Genomic DNA, 11,479 nt, shown 5'->3' with positions numbered 1-11,479 from the left:
CCTCTTGCCCTCTAGTTTTAGACTCCCCTACCCTTGGGAAAAGATATTGACTATCTAGCTGATCTCTGCCCTTCATTATTTTATAGATCTCTGTAAGATCGCCCCTCAGCCTCCTATGCTCCAGAGAAAAAAGTCCCAGTCTATCCAGCCTCTCCTTATAACTCAATCCATCAAGTCCCAGTAGCATCCTAGTAAATCTTTTCTACATCTTTCTAGTTTAATAATATCCTTTCTATGATAGGGTGACCAGAACTGATATAACTATTTTTTCCTGAACACCTTTCAGTTGATGCCATTAACACGTCTTCAACATTCTGATTAGAGATGCTGGGGGTTGTTAAATTTTTTTTTAATTTCTTCGTGGGACATGGAAGTCGCTGGTTGGCCAGTATTTATCATCCATCCCGAATTGTCCGAAGACACTTGAGAATCAACCACATTGCTGGGGCTCTGCAGTCATATGTAGGACAGACAAGGCAAGCATGGCAGGTTTCCTTCCCTAAAGGACATAAGTGAACCAGATAGGTTTTTCCTGACAGTTGACAATGGTTTCATGATCATCAGTAGTTTCTTAAATCTAGATTTTTTTTTACTGAATTCAAATTCCATTTCCCAAGGCAGGATTCGAACCTAGGGCCCCAGAACATTCTCTGAGTATCTGGATTGGTAGTCTAACGATAACGCCATGAGGCCATCACCTCCCCTATGCTGCATTCATATCATGATTGGGTAAGTTGTAAATCTATTGACTTTTCATGAATAATTGCTTTATCATGTTTCTTGTCCAGTTTCATTTATGCCTTTATGGCTTGCTCAGCAATAACAATATCTCAGTATTAATAAATCCATTCTTATATGGTGGCTTAGTCCAGCTATTCTGCAAGGAATATCCACTCTTTTCAATGACCTCAACATGTTATCATACCCAAACCTGAAACAAGTAGAATTTTCATATTCTCTGACCTTACTTTGATCCTCTCTATTGAGCGTACCTAAGAACATTTTAAACAATCGTTTGCACATATTGCTGATGTGCAACCATTGTTCAACATGACACAATTAAATAAACCCATTCATTACCAGACTGAAAGTTCTTGTGACCAGTACAACTCCATCAGACCAATCAATATCATAAGTGTGGTGGAGACTGGTTCAGTCATGACATTCAAGAGGGCATTAGATGATTATTTTAATAGAAACAATGTGTAGGGGTTCGATGAAAAGGTAGTTGAATGGCACTAAGTCATGATATTAATTTGGAGAACTGGTGCAGACACGAAGGGCCAAATAGCCATTATCTGCACCATAACAACTCTGTGATTCTGTGTGAAAGGTCTTTCATTGCCTGCCAATGCATTTAATTCATTATTGAATTCTTTTTCTCTACAACATTCATCCAGTTTTCCTATTTTAAATTTGTATCACAAGCACAATATGTTCATATCATATTAGACATTTTTAAATTGTGCATTTTGTTTTATTCACACTGCTGTAGATTTTTGCATAACTGACATGGAGCTTCATTAGAATTTGTCTTTTGTTACATGGCAATTACTACTAACAAATGTTGTCAGAAAAGATATCAACTCCCACTGGTTGTATTTGCCTTTAGTACACTGCCTTTTTCATCATATCCAAAGGATGCAGCCATTGGCAGGTCTCCACTTCCCATATATTTTGATGTAGAACATTTAATGTTTTCCACACTTTTGTGACTTGTTGGACTAGTTGTGGATAATTGGATCAGGGTATAGTTATGAGACCTGTTTATACATTCTAAAAAAAGTATTTTAAATAGTATGATGTACATGCATTAGTTTTTAATTCACCATTCCAGTCTGATGTAATTTTTATTAGACTTGTTATCTTGATAGTATGCTGTTGTCACCAATATATTAACAATGCATTAGAAGCCGTGCAGATTACTACTTCCCTCATTTAAAGTTCCTTCATGAAACAAGGAAATGATTGTTAATATATTGTGAAGTACCTTGACTCTACAGATGCTGAATTATAATGAGAGAACAGCTAATAATAGAAAACAGAGCACATTTAAAAGCAATGGCTTTGCAACTTTATAAACATATGTCCTGCTAATGCAACCTTAAAACAATGACTCTAACTTGATGAGATGTAAAATTAATTTAATGGGTAAAACCATATCATAATTTACATTAATTTTGTGCAGTTCATCACTCACTCATATGTTGGTTATTAAACCCAATGTTAGAAAGCCAAATTAGTGTAACATATAAAAAACACTTTAATATACACGGCAGAGAATTTTCCCTTGACATCAGGGTAAATCTCAATATGCTTCAGAAATATGAAAGTATTGAAATGATGGTAAATGAAAATTATTGTTTCTGCTAAATAGAAGAATCATAGAACAGAATTCCTACAGTGCAAAAGGAGGCCATTTGGCCCATTGAACCTGCACTGACAACAATCCCACCAGTCCCTAACGCTGTAACCCCATGTATTTACCCTACTAATCCCCTGACACTAAAGTGCAATTTAGCAATGCCAGTTAATCTTTCTGCACAACTTTTTTATTCCATGGGCCATGGGTGTTGCTGACTGGCCAGCCTTTATATTGTCCATCCCTAGTTGTTCTTGAGAAGGTAGTAGTGAGCTGCTTTCTTGAATCACAGCAGTCCATGTGCTGTGGGTTGACCCACAATGCCATTAGAGAAGGCATTCCAGGATTTTGACCCAGCGACTACGAAGGAACTGTGATATATTTCCAAGTCAGAATGGTGAGTGGCTCGGAGGGGAACTTGCAGCTGGTGGTGTTCCCATGTACCTGCTCCCCTTGTCCTTCTAGATGGAAATGGTCGTGGATTTGGAAGGATCTAATGATCTTTGGTGAATTGCTGCACTGCATCTTGTAGATAGTACACAATGCTGCTACTGAGCATCAGTGGTAGAGGGAATGGATGTTTGTAGATGTGGTGTCAATCAGCAGGCTGCTTTGTCTTGAATGGTGTCAAGCTTCTTGAGCGTTGTCAAGCTTCTTGAGCGTTGTTGGAACTGCACCTATCCAGGCAAGTGGGGAGTATCCCATCACACTCCTGACTTGTGCCTCGTAGATGGTAGACATTGTATTTTTCAGATTACCAATATATCCACATTGCTGTGGTTCTGGAGTTAAATGTAGGCCAGACCTGGTAAGGGCTGCAGATTTCCTTCCCTAAAGGACATTAGTTAACCAGATAGATTTTTCTGACAATTGACAATGGTTTCCTAGTGATCAGTAGATTCTTTATTCCAGATTTTGTTTTATTGAAATCAAATTCCACCACATGCCATGGCAGGATTTGAACTTGCGTCACCAAAATATTATCAGAGTTTCTGGATTAATAGTCAGGTGATAATACCACTTGGCCATCATCTCTCCAACATGTTACTGTGTAAGCAATAATTAAGACAAGGACCTGCCTCAAAATTCTTAATCGTAACCTGGTAATCCATTACCCCATGTTTATAGATATCATGGAATAGAAAACGTTGGAAACAACCATCAAATCAGACAACATCTGTGAAGTGAGAAATAAAGTTGGTCAGTATTCTCCGATGTTGTACCACTGCCAGTAAGAATGGAGAATTTGGTGCTCAGCCAAATACTGTTTACAGCTTTCAATGTCTCTCTACAACTATCTGAGCTGCTGAGTGTTCTCTGCAGCTTCTGTTATTATTCCAGATGCCCAGCATCTGCAGTGCTTTGCTTTAGTTGATATGCATATTTTTGTTCTGCATGAGAGACAGAATGGAAAAAATTGTCACAATATATCCACCGTTGTGTTCACATCATAGCATTTTCTTTCATTTACATTTTGATTACATCAAAATATTTTCTGTTGTAGCATCAGATAAATCAAAAAGAATTACTTGTGAGAGCTTCAAAGAATGATGTGGATCTGCGATAACTGAATATAGCTCTGAAAGCTGTAGGAACTATTTTAATCCCAAAAAGTTTCACCCCTACCAGCTACGGTGATCAGCCCTGGACTCTATAAAAACTTTCAAGCAAAGCTTAAGTAATCCCTATTTAATCACAGAGGTGGTATAACTTCTCATTTTGAGGCAGATTGTATTCAGTGCTGTGAGTGACAAGAGGCATTGACCTAGGGGCAGGTAGAAAGCCTGACAATTCAAAAACACCACTTTTATGTTGTCTTGTCTGCCTTCCTGACAGCTATGTAGAAACAGGAATTGAAGTGAAAATAATAGAATCGATGGGTGGAATTTAATCATAGAACATAGAACATTACAGCGCAGAACAGGCCCTTCGGCCCACGATGTTGCGCCGACCAGTTACAAAACAATGACCCACTAACCTAAACCAATCCCTTTTCGTCCATAAACCTATCCACGGATCTCTTAAACGCCCCCAAACTAGGCGCATTTACAACTGCAGCAGGCAGGGCATTCCAATCCCTCACCACCCTCTGGGTAAAGAACCTACCCCTGACATCCGTCCTATAACTACAACCCCTTAATTTAAAGCCATGCCCCCTCGTGCTAGATTTCTCCATCAGAGGAAAAAGGCTATTACTATCCACCCTATCTAAACCTCTAATCATCTTATATGTTTCAATAAGATCCCCTCTTAGCCGCCTTCTTTCCAGTGAAAACAACCCCAAATCCCTCAGCCTCTCCTCACAGGACCTCCCCTCCATACCAGGCAACATCCTGGTAAACCTCCTCTGCACCCTTTCCAAAGCCTCCACATCCTTCCTGTAATGTGGGGACCAGAACTGCACACAGTACTCCAAGTGCGGCCGCACCAGAGTTGTGTACAGTTGCAACATGATGCTGCGACTCCTAAATTCAATCCCCCTACCAATAAACGCCAAGACACCATATGCCTTCTTAACAACCTCACCTACTTGATTCCCAACTTTCAGGGATCTATGTACACATACACCTAGATCCCTCTGCTTATCCACACTATTCAAAGTCCTCCCGTTAGCCCTATACTCGACACATCTGTTATTCCTACCAAAGTGAATTACCTCACACTTCTCCGCATTAAACTCCATCCGCCACCTCTCGGCCCAGCTCTGCAACCTGTCTAAGTCTTAAATCATGGCAGCATGCATTCTGCAGGTGGACCCTGAAGGGGATGGCATTGCTGTACGGATAGAAATGGTTTTGGAATGTCGCTCCTTCTCCATTTACCTGAAGAAGGAGCGACACTCTGAAAGCCCAAGCTACCAAATAAATCTGTTGGACTTTAACCTGGTGTTCAGAGACTTCTTACTGTGCCCACCCCAGTCCAACGCCAGCAACTCCACATCATGGGTAGAAATGGTCAGCTGAACATGAATAGGTGGCAACCGGTCAATTACCGAACAGAAGGCATCATTTCAAAAATTTAAAATTTTTAACTTTATTCATTAGTGCCACAAGTAGGTTTACATTAATTCTGTAATGAAAATACTGTGAAAATCCTCTCGTCACCGCACTCCGGGACCTGTTCGAGAACACTGAATTTAGAATGGCCAATGTATCTAACCAGCACGTCTTTAGACTGCTGGAGAAAACCAGAGCACCCGGAGGAAATCCATACAGACACGAGGAGAATACGCAGACTCCGCATAGACAGCGACTCAAGCCAGGAATCAGCGCTAATCACTATGCCATCGTGCCAATCAGCCCTGCACAGTTTCAATACTCTTACACTGCTTCTCAGAAAGCAGTATAGTGAAGGAGAAGAGAATTTAACACCACACCCTCAATGCTGAGAAGGTCCTGGATCTGAATTCTTCATGTTCAAAAACTGTGATGATTGTCAAGTAGACTACAAAAGGATATGGATAGACAAAGGCAAAATACTTGACAAGTAGAGTAATGTGGCAAAGTGTGAAATTGTCTAATTTGGAAGAAAAAATATACAAAGTATTATCTAAGTGGTAAGATAGTACATTTTTGAGATGCAAGGGATCTCAGTGCCTTCGCATGTGAATTGCAAAAGGCTAGTATGCAGGTACAGCAAGTAATTACGAAATCCAATAGAATGTTATAATTTATTGCAATGAGACGTGAATACAAAAGAAGGGAGGTTATGCTTCAATTATGTAGAGTACTGGTGAGAGCACATCAGGTACAATACTGTGTACAGTATTGGTCTCCTTATTTAAGGAAGGATGTGAATGCATTGGAAGTAATTCAGAAAAGCTTTTTTAAACTAACGCTTGGATTGTGCAGGTTACATTATGAGGAAAGGTTGCATTAGCCAGGCTGAAGTTTGGAAGAATGAGTTAACTTGATTGAAATGTGTAAGATCCTGAGGGGTCTTGACAGGATCAATGTGCAAGGGATGTTTCCTCTTGTGGAAGAATCTGGTACTTGTGACCATTGTTTAAAAATACAGAATCACCCATTTTAGGACAGAGATTAGGAAAATTTATTTCCCCTCAGTGGACACTGAGTCTTTGGAATTCTCTTCCTCAAAAGACAGTGGAAGCAGAGTCTCTGAATATTTTTAAGGTAGAGCTAGATAGAATTTTGATAAGTAAAGGAGTGAAAAGTTACCAAGGGGTAAGCAGGAATTTGGCACTGAGGTTACAATCAGCTCAGACGTGATCGTACTGAATAGCTACCACTCTCAATTTGTATGTTCATGTTGCTCCCATTGTGGCCCCTCACATCCTCAAAGCAAAGCTTTCCCTTAAGTCTCTTCCCTTCAGTTCCTCAGAATTGACCTTTCATTGACTCAAACCATTGCTTCTCTTTCTCCTTAGTCCTGGAGCGTCCTCAATGAAAAGCAGATTAGATTTTCCACAGGAAATCAAGTTTCATGTGAAAATATCCAGCTCTCTGATATAGCTTTAAACTTAGCACCCTTGCAATGAGCTTATCTCACAGCACCAGGGACCTAGGTTCAATTCCGGCTTTGGGTGACAGTGTGGAGTTTGCACATTCATCCTCCAGGTGCTCTGATTTCCTCCCAAACTTCTAATTGGGGGCAGTCTCCCTTTAAGGGGAAGTCATCTCCACCCTTTGAAAAATTGAGGTCATAAAATAATAGAAATAACTTTTTTGTTACCTTGTGTCCTAGCTTTTTCCCTCATTTAATGAAATCATTCTTCCCCTCTCTTTATTTTCTGTGTATGATTTGACATTAAATTCGTTATGTTCCGACTATATGCTGCTTATTAATAAATCTTCATTGTGATTGGCTAAGGAGATACACAGATGCTGCCCCATTCACACCGTCTCCATATTTCCTATAGAGGGCATTATGTTGTTTGTCTTTAAATCACTGCCTGTTCCTCTAAAATCCCATAAAACACTGTGGACAACTGCAAATGTTACAAGCAGCTGGTGCCGTCCGCTTGTCACTAAGATCAAAACATTGTTTCCATAGCAGATTGTACAAGGACTAGTTAAGATCTTGGACAAGAGATGCAGGAGGGTTGTAAAAAAGTACTTTATTATGCAGCAAATGGTAATGACCTGGAACTAACTGCTGATGAGGGTGGTAGAGGTGGAGCTGATAAATTTTAGAAGGAAACTGGATAGGCACTAGCAGGGCTAGGACAATAGATTGGAGGAGGAGTGAGATTGACTGGATTGTTCGACTGTATAGGCACAATGAGCTGAATGGCCTCCTTCTGTGCCAAATCAATTCTACGAGCACCCCACTTTATTTCATACAATCATTGAACCCCTACAGTGCAGAGGAGGCTACTGGGCCCATCAAGTCTGCAACCAACTACAATCCCACCCAGGCCCTATCCCTATATCCCTACATATTTACCCACTAATCCCTCTAACCGACGCATCTCAGGGCACTAAGGGGCAATTTTTTAGTATGGCCAATCAACCTAATCTGTACATCTTTGGACTGAAAGAAAGTTGAATTTTTCCCTTTCTCCTCCCTCATCGTGAGCTTAAAGCCAACAGAGAACCCACTGAGAACCCACTGGATTATTCAGTCATGAGAATCATTACGTCAAAAGGCCCAATCTATCCATGAATCCAAGTCTTCTGCCTAGTTGGCAAAGATATATTGTTCCAAGTTAGATAATATTCAGTTTTCTCCTGAATAACTGTGTTAACTACAAAAGAAAGTGCACCAGCAGTGGGAGGCCAGCAGTGAACACTTTGTGAATGACTTTGAACTTACATGCCTGAAGCTTTTGTCTCACCAACTTGATAACAGCCCAGCAGTCAGCAAAAATGTGGTTTCCACTTGCATTGATCTGAAGTTGCCACTAATACCACAACCTTCAGTGCAGTTTAAATAACACCATGATATATTCTATTTTTTCTGTTCTCTCATCTTTTCTCTGTATTCATCTTCTTCTTTACTTCGGCTTCACTATTATTTTTATCTTCTATTCTACTGATGATGGTGGGAGCTCAGCCACTTTGCTAGTCACTCTGGAGGGAATTACATATCCTCTTTCTTACATACATTTAAGTTGCCATTGATATCCAGTCAAGTTAGTAATTCTACTGAAAAACTTACTAAATAATACACACACAGTATTGGGAATATTCATTTGGTCCGAGGGCTATCCTACACTATGATAGGAAAAACTTTTATTGCATCCATGGCCCCAGTTGTTGGGAAATGTGAACATGAGCAAGAAACCTTCCGACCAGAGCCTTCAGCTGGCATGCAATAACACTGTGTATGCAGAGGACTCACAGAACCTGGGCCAATATTTCTGAAAACATGAATCTTTCATGTGATTTTTGTTCAAATTACCAAGTCTAGCACATTTTTGTGCTATGGGCTCATAACAATTGGAAACTATGACAGACCCCCTTCTTCATGCAAGGTCTTTTTAGCTGGTGAGGGAAAAAAAAATTAATCTTTGAGCGGAATCTGAACCACGTCCTGAAATTGAAAATAAAGTCTGCTGAGCCACTCTACCATTGATAGTCTTATTATTTGAATCAATAGGTTACTTCAAATAAAGAAACAAATAAAGAACAAATTTTGGCAATTAGTTCTCCCAGCATTTTAAACATTTTTCAGCAAAAATCATCCAAAGTTGAAGAGCCATCATTGTGGAGGGTGAACCAGCCAGCTATAGGCAGGGAGGAAAGGCCTCAAAACCTGTCTGGAGCACAGGCCACTCGGTCTGTCATCAGGAGATCATTTTCAGGTAGCTGACTTGTTCCCATGCAACAGAAAGTTCCAGTCAGCCTCTAGTGATTGGCTTTAATTGACCTTTTATTTGATTTAAGCTACTTACACATCACTTGCTGGCAAATATCCCTTCTGTTCCCAATCCCACCTTTGGGAAATGGCTCAAGGGTGGGATGATGCCAGGCAGGGTAGAATAGGTGTAGGGTGATGCGGCGGCACGGGCTCGTTGGGCCGAAGGGCCTGTTTCCCGTGCTGGGTTGTTCTTTGTTCTTTGTTCTTTGTTCTTTATGCCGACAAACTGTAATGACAGCTGCTGGTGCAAAATTACATGCCTGCTGCCTTATTAGGATGAAAAGTCTGCCCAGCACCAACATCAAAGAATAGGTTAGTGGGTTTGAAGGAAATAGTCACTGTAGTTATGGGCAATGCGGTCACTTAAGATCCTTGTTCATCCTTCAAAGTGAAGATCACAATATTCATCATCTGAAATGTTTGATTGGGTTACAGTGGATACATAGGTGACTCTTAAGGCCAATCTGCATCTGGAAGATTGTGCTGCAATCAGATCAGTTTTGGAAGAGTTGCTTGGTTCATGATTTCCTCCCTTCCTCTGATAATGCATTTGCTTTTAAAAGAGGCTGCACCATTTTTTATTTGGTTGCTCCAGTGCTGAGCTAGCTTTTCACAGGACTCATAGTCGATATCAAAACTCCTCAATGATGAGTTCAGAGTGTACTTGTAGCGTTTCCTTTGACTGTGATGAGAGTGCATCCCAGACTCAAACTCTCCATAGAAGATTCACTTTGGTAAGTGAGACAGGCATTCTGATGAATAACCAGCCCAACTCAGAGGCAATTGTCTCAATATGGCAAGGATATTTGGCATGCCAGCCTGAGTGAGCAACTCAGGGTCTGGTATTTTGTTCTACCATCTGATCTTCAGGAGCTTAGGCAGCTCAAGTAAAACTGGTTGAACTTCTTGACATGGCACTGGTACACAGTCCAAGTTCTGCATGCCTCCAGCAGGGTTAGTAAGACTATTGCTCAGTAGAGTGACTTCCAGTTTGGTGGGCAAATTTACTCCTCTTCATTCATGGACTGATTTTCAAAATCTGACCTGGGCTACAGCTGCATCATTAATACCCACATTCAGACAAAACTCCTACAATGTGTCCAGAAGGCTGAAAAACATCTCCTCCACCAGGTCCCATTTCCTTAACTCTCAAATGGCTAGCATTCTAGGAAAGGACAGAGAAAATGCTACAAAGACGAAGTTTTCCTTGAGCAATGCTAAGAGGTGCTTTCTACCCATCATTCAAAATGCATCAATTGTTCTTTAAACTGCTTCAAGCTTGAAGTCCAAATGCTTTGATGAGACAGAGTAGTTGCAGGAAAGGAAAGAAAAAGAAGCAAATCCTATATTCCAGATTGTACCAGTTTGTGGGATGTCCTGCTCCCAGGAGCCAGAAGATCAATAGGTTGAGAGTTGGCCCGTTCAGGTAAATGAAAACCTGCGGCAGAAACTTGTGTCCCTGAGAGTATACCATCCTCACATCGAGGGACAGTCTATAATGACATTATCAATAGACACAGCATGAGAGGTCATGCTGCCGAGAGAAGTGAACTTATCTACTGCTGAAAGATTCTGGTCATGGATTGCAACTTTGTGCTTGAGAAATGGATTTCCTGGAGCCAGCTGATACTTCAATTTTCTACCTACTGATTGTGAGGCTGAAGTTGTCACATGGGTTGTTTCTCCTCCAATAGCTTCTCAATTACCTTACTGTTTTTACTGAACCATTCTTGATGCTTCAAAAGGGGTGGTCCAAGGGGTTGTTGAGCAGTGGAGTATACCATATCACTGAAAGTTGCCCATTCATCCTCAACGCAGTAATTATCCATTTTCACTGTACACCCTCAATTTTCAAGTTTCTAAGGGAGAGATTCCTTCATGTCTGACCATTTGAGCATTGAAATATTGGCATACTTCTGGACCGTCACACCCTGGGGTGTCCAGGGGGATAGATCTTGATACTTAACTTTGAAATGATATGACACTGATCAGTCCAGCAGCCAGTGTTCCCATGTCTTTTGTTACATTTGCAACCTGCCTGTCCATCTGCCATCTAATTGAAAATGTCATCCCAGACAATATGTAGAACGGGGTGCGTCTAAGATGTCTTGTTGCAATTCACGAGGTAGCAAACTGTGGTGATCAGCACACGTCATCTGCAAAATGAGGCCACTGATGTTACACCTGCTATCCCCATTTTTTCTGATGATCCCTTTCCATGCATGGTGATCTACACCAACTCTCACACTGAACATCAAGAATGAGTAGCTTATCTCACTTTGGAGCAATAGCAAT

The sequence above is a fragment of the Carcharhinus amblyrhynchos genome, chromosome 1 (genome assembly GCF_965287045.1).
Source record: "Carcharhinus amblyrhynchos chromosome 1, sCarAmb.v2.hapA, whole genome shotgun sequence".
Lineage (NCBI taxonomy): Eukaryota > Metazoa > Chordata > Chondrichthyes > Carcharhiniformes > Carcharhinidae > Carcharhinus > Carcharhinus amblyrhynchos.
The sequence above is the reverse complement of the archived record's forward strand: the minus strand, read 5'-3'. Positions refer to the sequence as shown.